Raw genomic sequence first — 10021 nt, 5'->3', positions numbered from 1 at the left:
CCTGCACGGCATAGCTTATGGCTTCACTGAGTTACGCAAGCCCCTTCGCCACAACAAGGCAGTGATCCATGAGAACGAAAAATACTCCAGGTGAATGACTGGCTACGAAGGTGGTGCCGACGAGAGAGATTTGGATTCTGGGACCACGGGCTATACTTCCTGGAAGATGGGCTGTTGGCTAGGGATGGGTTGCACCTCACAAAGGATGGGAAGAATGTGTTTGGCCACAGCATGAAGAACTTCATCAGGAGGGCTTTAAACTGAATCCTACGGGGAAGGGAGATGTAATGTTGGGGGTAACAATGGACGTAGGCGTATGCACTGCAACGGAGAGAACAGCTCTGATAGTGCCCAATAACAGTCTTCAGACACATGTAGGAAGAAAGCCAGACTATGAAGCACATGGTCTTCGATGTCTATATACTAATGCCCAGAGTATGGGAAACAAACAGAACGAACTTGAACTCTTAATACAAGAGGGAAATTATGACCTGATAGGTATAACTGAGACTTGGTGGGATGACTCTCATGACTGGAATACAGCAATTGAAGGATATATCTTGTTCAAAAAGAACAGAAGGAACAGAAAGGGAGGTGGGGTTGCACTGTATGTGAAAAATACATATCTCTGCACAGAAATACAGGAGGAGGAGCTTGGTAGCCCCATCGAGAGCATCTGGGTTGAAATAAATAGAGCAAAGAATAAAAGGAACCTGGTGGTCGGAGTCTACTACCGGCCACCCAATCAAGGAGAAGACAAGGATGAAACATTTGAAAAGCAAATAGCCAATGTTTTAAGGAAGCATGATGTAGTAGTAATGGGGGACTTCAATTTCCCCGATATTTGTTGGGAGACAAATTCTGCAAAACATGGCCCCTCCAGGAAATTCCTGACTTGTGTGGCGGATAACTTCCTCCTACAGAAAGTAGAGGAAGGTACTAGAGGATCGGCTATCCTTGACTTGATCCTAACCAACAGAGATGACTTAGTGGAGAAAGTAGCAGTTACAGGAACTCTGGGGGAAAGCGACCATGTTGTACTTGAGTTCTTGGTTCTAAGGGAAGCAAAAGCTGAGTGTAGTCAAACGCATACACTGGATTTTAGGAAAGCTGATTTTCATAAACTCAGAACAATGATCAGTGAGGTCCCATGGCAAGCGACGCTAACGAGAAAAGGAGTCCAAGATGGGTGGGAACTTTTAAAAAAGGAAATTCTCAAGGCACAATCACAAACCATTCCAACAAGAAGAAAAGGTGGAAGACAACAGAAGAAGCCAATGTGGCTTCACAAAATGCTTAGGGATGACCTGAAAACAAAAAAGGACACACATAGGAAGTGGAAAGAAGGCCAAGTAACAAAGGAAGAGTACAGGCAGGTAGCACAGAATTGCAGGGATGGCGTCAGGAAGGCTAAAGCTGAGAATGAGCTGAGGTTAGCGAGGGATGCTAAAAACAACAAAAAGGCTTTCTTCAGCTACGTGCATAGTAAAAGGCAGAGGAAAGAAAAGGTTGTTCAGCTATTAAATCAGGATGGCAAAACGATAACAGATGACAAAGAAAAGGCAGAGGTGCTCAATTCCTACTTTGGCTCAGTCTTCTCCCAAAAGAGGGTCTATGACCCCCCGGACAAAGGCAAAGTACAGGCTGAAGGGGCAGGATTGCAGCTTGAGATCGATAGGCATATGGTCAAGGTGTAGCAGCCATATCGGGGATCAGACTAAGTAGCCTCATGCAGTCTCATGCTTCATGTTCTTGCTGAGCTCTTTCTCCCTTGAATATATTGTTGTAAGCTAACGAGACACAGGAATTCCTTATCTTGTCAAAGGTCATACAATTGTATATCTTGTTCTCTGCTGTTCTCTGCTGTTCTCTCCTTATCATGGCTACCCTATAACCCAGTTCTTGTATTATAAACAATAGTGCTAAGAGAAGAAATGTTGAGGATTGCAACCCCATGCGGGAGGGGGAGGAGGAGCCGTTTCATATGTGTCACAATGTCTATAAAACCAATGTGCTAATGTAAATCGGGGCTTCTGGCTCTTTGGAAATGATTCCAGCCTTAAGCCCGCGCGTTAAATAAAGAATCTCTTTTTCCTTCACTCCGTGGTCTCTCTGACTCTGGGTTCTGCAACAAAGGAACACCTCATTACTTTGAATGAGTTCAAATCTCCAGGGCCAGATGAACTGCATCCTAGAGTAATCAAGGAACTGGCAGAAGAACTCTCAGAACCACTGTCTATTCTCTTTGAGAAATCATGGAGGACGGGGGAAGTGCCACATGACTGGAGGAGGGCTAACGTTGTCCCTATCTTCAAAAAGGGTAAAAAGGAGGAACCTGGGAACTACAGACCAGTCCGTCTGACATCAATCCCTGGGAAAATTCTGGAGCATATGATAAAGGAATCCATCTGGAAGCACCTTGACAATAATGCCGTGATTACTCGAAGCCAACATGGATTTGTGAAAAACAAATCCTGCCAGACAAATCTGATCTCATCTTTTGATCAAGTAACCTCCCTTGTAGACCGTGGGAATGCTGTAGACATCATATACCTCGACTTCAGCAAAGCTTTTGACGAAGTGCCCCATGATATCCTGATGCGCAAACTAGTTCAAAGTGGGCTAGATGAAACAACGATCCGGTGGATCCACAGTTGGCTACAGAATCGGACGCAAAGAGTGCTTATCAATGGGACCTTCTCAAACTGGGGAGAGGTAACGAGTGGGGTACTGCAGGGCTCAGTCCTGGGCCCAGTGCTCTTCAACATCTTTATTAATGACTTGGAGGAGGAGGTGCAGGGAATGCTGATCAAATGTGCAGATGACACAAAATTGGGCGCGACAGCTAATACTTTGGAAGGCAGAAACAAAATTCAAAGTGATCTTGATAGACTGGAGCACTGGGCAGAAAACAACAGAATGACATTTAATAGGGATCAATGCCAAGTTCTGCACCTAGGAAAAAGAAACCAAATGCACAGTTACAAGATGGGGGATACGTGGCTCAACAACACTAGAAGCGAGAAGGATCTTGGAATTGGTGTCTATCACAAGCTGAAGATGAGCCAGCAATGTGATGTGGCTGCAAAAAAGGCAAATGCTATTTGGGGCTGCATTAATAGAAGCATAGCTTCCAAATCATGAGAAGCACAAGTTCCCCTCTACTCAGCCCTGATTAGGCCTCATCTGGAGTACTGTGTCCAGTTCTGGGCACCACATTTTAAGATGGATGCAGACAAATTGGAGAGGGTTCAGAGGAGGGCAACAAAGATGATCAGGGGACTGGAAACAAAGCCCTATGAGGAGAGACTGAAAGAACTGGGCATGTTTAGCCTTGAGAAGACTGAGGGGAGATAGCGCTCTTCAAGGACTTGAAAGGTTGTCACAGAGAAGAAGGCCAGGATCTCTTCTTGATCATCCCAGAGTGCAGGACACAGAATAATGGGCTCAAGTCACTGGAAGCCAGATTCCGGCTGAACCTCAGGAAAAACTTCCTGACTGTAAGAGCAATACGACCATGGACCCAATTCCCTAGGGAGGTGGTGGGCTCTCCCACACTGGAGGCCTTCAAGACGAGGCTGGACAGCCATTTGTCAGGGATGCTGTGACTTGGATTCCTGCATTGAGCAGGGGGTTGGACTCGATGGCCTTGTAGGCGCCTTCCAACCCTACTATTCTACGATTCTATGATTTCTGAGTAAACATGCAGAACATCAAGGTGCAAACCTCCCTGCAAAAGTAACTTGTGCTGGAATCCTATGCACACTTTCCTGAGGGTAAGCCTCATTAAACATAATGGGACTTCTCAGTAGGCATACATAGGATTGCATAAATTAGCAGTATTTATCTCCCCTCCACTTAAGAAACAAACCAAAAACTCGTATTTTTATTACAACTTTCTGTTCAGAGCTGCCTTGTACTGAGTCAGACCCTGGGTCCATCTAGCGCAGTGTTGTTGACACTGACTGGCAGCAGCGGCTCTCCAGAGTTTCAGGCAGGATTCTTTCCCAGCCCTACCTGTAGACACTGGGGGTTGAACCTGGGGCCTTCTGCAGGCCAAGCAGAGGCTCCGCCACTGAGCTGCAGGCCTTCCTATTGCTGGATAATGGCAACTGACAAACAAAACAGCCCCAGTTTTGTTTCTCTGCAACCATGTGAACCCACTTTTCTCAAAGGCTTGAGTGAGAAGGAGAAAAACCAGCCCTCTTGTCTATTTGTATAAAGTCAAATACAGTTCAGAACTTCTTTTGCCCGCCAAAGAGAATTTAAGAATTCCTCAAGATATGCTCTGGGTGGAATAAAGAACAGAAAGAAAGAACAAGATAGGGGAAGGAAGAAGAAAAGAAGAATGGTGATTGGAAATGCAGGGTGGGGTGGGTGGGTAGAGAGAATTCCCTAAGCCAAGTGATTCCTTTCAGAGGAATTTTGGAGGCTGTGGAGGGTTTGTAAGGATTGCACGTACTTAGATTAACTTTATGAGGTTAGGTGGCAGAGGGCTTTTTCTAGCTTTTTTAAAACTGTGGAACCTACTTAAAAGCCCCAGCAGTTTCTTGATCATGATGCCACATAGTCCTAACCCTCCCTTTGGGATTATTTGCGTCCTACAGCTATTTTGGAGAAATTATAGTGGAGGGGGAGAAAGATGTTTGTGGAGGCTGATTGGATCCTTTGCTGTACTGAAGCTAGTAAACTTCTGCAGAATCCAAATGTTCCAGTTTGGGGCAGTAAAATCTGATGCTGTGTGAAATACCAATATTTCACATGGAGGTCTTTCTTCCCTTCCTTCTCCCTCTTCAACATTTCATTGCAGGCAAGCTCACAACAGTGGGCATGTAAGCGCAGAAAAGTAGGGGGAGAAAAGTTTTTTGCACCTCAAAAAAACTCTACACCAGAGATTAGGGGTAGTGACCTAATGGTTACCTTAAACACCTTCTGATCAGGATCTCTAATCCCCTGGGTGACTTGACAGTTTTAACTTTTTTAGACTTTGAGAAAAGGAAACTTTACACATGGCTAGCGCAAAAGCCACTGGACCTAACTGCCTGAAACATGGCAGATTCAATCAGTTACATGGGGGCTACTAAGCCTCCAAATATCATGTATTCATCCTACAAACTGAAAAAATATATGGCTGTTTTTGTTTTCCAATGCAAGTCAATGGGAAAATGTAAAAAAACAAAAAGCGATTAGGACAGCTCAAAAGATCCGAGGCCCGTGCCCAGGTGGGCTCCTCATAATGAGATTTGGTAGGTTCAGTCTGCTCCATAGGGCCTGCTAGGTCCCAAATTCCATTAATTTATGTGGAAGTACAAAAAAATTATAGCTCTTTACTTTGACAGATTTTCTTGGAAAAAGCAAATTTTACCTGTGGCTAGCACAAAAGCCACTACGCCTAATGGTCTAAAATTTGGCAGGCTCCGTCATCTCTACGGGGGCTGGCAGGTCCCAAAATTCTATGCATGTATGTGGAATCACAAAACAAAAAAAAAACCAAATCTCTTTGCTTTGACAGTTTTTCTTGAAAATAGCAAATTTTACCTGAGACTAGCACAAAAACCACTGGACCTAACTGCCTGAAATATGGCAGATGCAATCAGTTCCATGGGGGCTACCAAGCCTCCAAATATCATATATTTATCCTACAAACTAAAAAAGAGATGGCCGTTTTTGTTTTCCAATGCAGGTCAATGGGAAAAGGAAAAAAAAGAAAAAAGGCAATTAGGACAGCTCAAAAGATCCGGGGCCCGTGCCCAGGTGGGCCCCTCATAACGACACCCCTGCATGGCGGTTAGAAGGGAGACTCGCTGGGCCGTTCAGGGTGTCTTGTCCAAGCGCCCCCCAACACTTCCTCTGGAACAACGAAACTAGAGCAGTCCTCTCTGCCTGTCCTCCAGAGAATCCCGGGGATTTCTGAAGCAAACGCATTCAAAGATGAGAAGATCAGCTGTGGCAGGCAAGCTGAAGAACACTGTGCCTGACCCCGCTGCTCTTCCCCTGCAGTGTGCAACTGCAGGAGGAATGTGGGGGATGCCCTCGGACTCAGCAACTCGGCCAGTCCTCCCTGAACTGTGCACACGCCTCAGAACATCTCCCGCAATCTTGTGATGCAGAGGGCTGCTTCGGGTCTGAGTGGTAGTCCAACACAGATCTGGAGGGCATCCGGTTGAGGAAGGTTAGATTTCACTGGGTCTACTCTGACTAGGACTTACCCCAAACTTTTTGGGTGCCACAAAAGTCATGGTTTTGAAAATTTCCCTGAAGTTTAAAAAAAGTGTTTGTTTCCCCATTAGCATAGGTGACTGAAGGAGAAGTGAATATTAAAGTCTGGATTCCGTTGACTACAACCTAGAAAAGTTTTGAAATTAAAGATGAAATCTAACCTACTTAGACACACTGAAATGAATGGGCATCATCTATGAGAGTATGAGGTTAAGTGTAATTAATTTTAACGGGTCTACTCTGAGTAGGGTTTATCCCCAAACTTGTTTTGTACTACAAACCTCATGTTTTGGGAATTTTCCCTAAAGCTGAAAGACATGTTTATTTGTTTCCCCATTAGGATGGCTGACTTCTGGAAAAGTGTGGATTAATTTGACTGATAACTAGAATAGTTTTGAAATGTAAAGATGAAATCCAACCTTGCTCCTGCCTCGAGCAGACACATCGAAATGACTGGGAATGTAGTCAGAGATGACTAGTTTAGTGCAGTACATTTCACTGGGTGAAATGTTTTCAAAGTTTGGATTCACTTGACTGCTAACTGAATTGGAGTTACCCCAAACTTCTTTGGTACCACAAAACTCAGGGTTTTGAAAACTTCCCTGAAGTTTTAAAAAAAGTGTTTGTTTCCACATTAGCATAAGTGACTGCAGGAGAAGTGAATAGCAAGTCTGGATTCCTTTGACGGCTACCTAGAAAGGTTTTGGAACGTAAAGACAAAATCCAACCTAGGCCCCACTTAGACACCTTGAAATGAATGTGAATCAAGTATGAGATGATATTAACTGCAATTCATTTCCAGGATCTACTCTGTGTAGGATTAAAACCCCAACTTATTTTGTACTGCAAAGCTCATTTTGAAACTTTCAAAATAGTAAAGTTTGGATTCACTTGACTGCTAACTAGAATTGATTTGAAATGTGAAGATGAAATCTTACCTAGGTTCTACTTTCACACAGTGAAATAAGTGCTAATCGAGTCAGAGATGACTAGCTCAGGGCACAATCCTATGGGGATAGGCGGCCACTTCCAAACATCTGTCCAATGCAGGGTAGGAGAAGCACGGAGGGGATCATTCCAGCTAGGGGATCATTGTGGCTAGACAGCCAATTTCGGCTGTCTAGCTGCGGGAATGTGGAGCAGAGGAGGAGGCTTCTGGATGACACACAGAATGTGTTGTATCGGCATTTCTGCCCTCCCCGCCCCGGAAAGCCCCATTGTGGCCGCTCCGTGCTCAGGAGCGCGGGGCTGTTCCATGCTGCCTGCAAGGCTGCCTGCAATCCTTGGTCAGGATCAAACATATTTTTAGGGATAAGATTGACAAGGAGGTACAGGTGGGCCCTTGGCCCATTTGCCTCGTCCCGCTTGTCCACCCTTAAAGCTTAACCTCTGGGCATAGTACCAAAAAAGACTCCTGGGGAATTCCGTTTAATTCATCATTTGTCTTGCCCAGCTGGGAGATCAGTAAATGATGCCATTCCTGAGGAACTATGCACTGTCCATTATACATCGTTTGACAGTGCTGTCTGGTCTGGCAATGGCAACCTGTTTTTTGGTCTCCCCATTCTATTTTTATTTGTATTATTTGTATTTATTACATTTTTATACTGTCCCACAGCCAACGCTCTCTGGGCAGTTGCATGGATGACTGTAGGGCCCCATCTACACGAGGCTTTTACTCCAGGGCGACTGCGAGTCGAGGTCCATTGGGGGAGACGACAGAGTCACCACTTTGAAGCCATCCCTGGGTTTCTCCTGGAAAATGCAGATTTCCATGGAGGCATTTTGCTGCAATGTTTTTCATTTACTGCGGGTTTCCCATGGTTGCGAGACGTCTGTCTGTTCCCCAAACCGATTTCGCATTTTCCAGTAGGCGTGTTGTAGGTGTGCATAGTGTTTGCGTCACTCTGCGATGCCCCTTTATTCCCCCCCATCTCTTCGCAGCTGTGCAGTTACAGAGGCACAGGGAGGCGGTTCCATTATTTAATCACACCTTGGCACATTTCTGCAGCTTTGTATCTTCACAATGGGTGCTTTTGGACTCAGTGCCCCAGGGCCAGGGTCTTGGGGGAGGGCCAACTTTGCTCCAGCCACCACTTCAGAGTGATGGGTAGGCACGTACTGCTCGCTCCTTGTGAGTGCGAACCATTGTGAGAGTCTCAGGCTGACAAACAGATGGCGTGGAAATGGAGGAGCACAGAACACATTTTACCTAACAAGGGAAGGACAGACACAGCAGAGCCCCCAAAATACAAAACAGCCACTGACTGAAGTGTTGCACCCCCACGCTCACAGGCCTGCACAGCTGCGCATTTAAGTATAATGGCAAAAAAGGGGCACGGTGAAGCCCACTTTACTGTGGGAAGCCCACAGTAAAATGCGAGTGCATCGCAGCAGAAGTGAATTTGAAGCTGCAATGTGGTGCAGTTGTGACAGTGAAGGGTGAAAGTGGTGCCATGTAGATGGGGCCTAGGAGAAGCAAATAGCAAACCCCAACTTCAGTTGAGTGTTTTTGAAAATTTCCCCAAAGTTGAAAAAATAAAAAACATTTATTTGTCCCCATTGGCATGGCTGACTGCAGGAGAAGTGAATAACAAAATTTGGATTCAATTTACTGTTACCTAGAAAAGTGTTGAAATGTAAAGATGAAATCCAACCTAGGTCCTACTTAAGAGTAGAAACATTGCAATCACATGAAATTGTCAGAGATCTAGTTCAAGTGTCATTCATTTCAGTGGGTCTTCTCTGAACAGAAGCCTAACGCTAACCCCAAAATCTATTTTGTACAAACCTCATTTTTTAATATTTCCCTGAAGTTAATAGAATACCTTTATTTGTCTCTACTTTGGCATGGCTGACTGCACTTGTCTTGGTATTTTGTATTACATTTCAGGGAACATTAAAAAAGGGGCTTGTAGCACAAAACATGTTAAAATCCAAAATAGGTCCTATGTAGGGCAGATCCATTGGATGAATGATAATTAAGCTAGAGGTGACTAATTTAAGCGCTATTCATCTATTAACTATTAACTGTAATTGGATGTTACGTTTACACTTCACAGCTTTTCAATCCAAAATTTGATAGTGACTTGTAACAAGTCAACAGTGCTAATTTTCTTACAAAGCTCTGTCACACTTCAGGGAAAAATAGAAAAAGATGAGGTTTAGGGGAGAAATCCTACTTAGAATAGACTCATTGAAATAATGGGCATTTAAATTAGTCATCTGTACCTTAATTCCCATTCCCAATTCCCATTCATCTCAATGGGACTACTCTAAATAGGACCTACATTGGATTTTCTGTTGAAGTTCGCAGTTTTTGTACGTAGCAATAAACTTGAACCAAACTTTGATATACAGAATACTTGCACTGAAGGTAGCAGTTTTCTTGCAAGCAGTCCTCTTGATGTTGTTTATTGCACTTCAGGGAAATATTAACATAATCCAACATATGTGAACTCTAACAATTCAGTTCAATGGGCTACTCCAAGTAGGACCACTGAGGGATTTTCTATTCGAGTTCACTATTTTTTGAAATAGCAGTAAACTGGAACCACACTTTGATATACACTTGTCCTGAAGGCAACAATGTGAATTTTGTTACAATCACTTTTCTTGGTATTGTTTATCATACTCCAGCAAAAAATGCATAAATATATGGTTTCTAGCACAAAACAAGTTGAAAGCAAACTACAACATAGATCCTACTTAGCTGACCCATTGAAATGAATGGGATTTAAATTAGTCAACACATAGGACCAATGTAAGCATTTGCCTTCGAGTTCACAGTTTTTCTCAGTAG

Source organism: Heloderma suspectum, chromosome 6, assembly GCF_057233095.1.
Source record: "Heloderma suspectum isolate Gila_16-S chromosome 6, 16-S_ref, whole genome shotgun sequence".
Lineage (NCBI taxonomy): Eukaryota > Metazoa > Chordata > Lepidosauria > Squamata > Helodermatidae > Heloderma > Heloderma suspectum.
Note: the sequence above shows the minus strand (reverse complement) of the source record.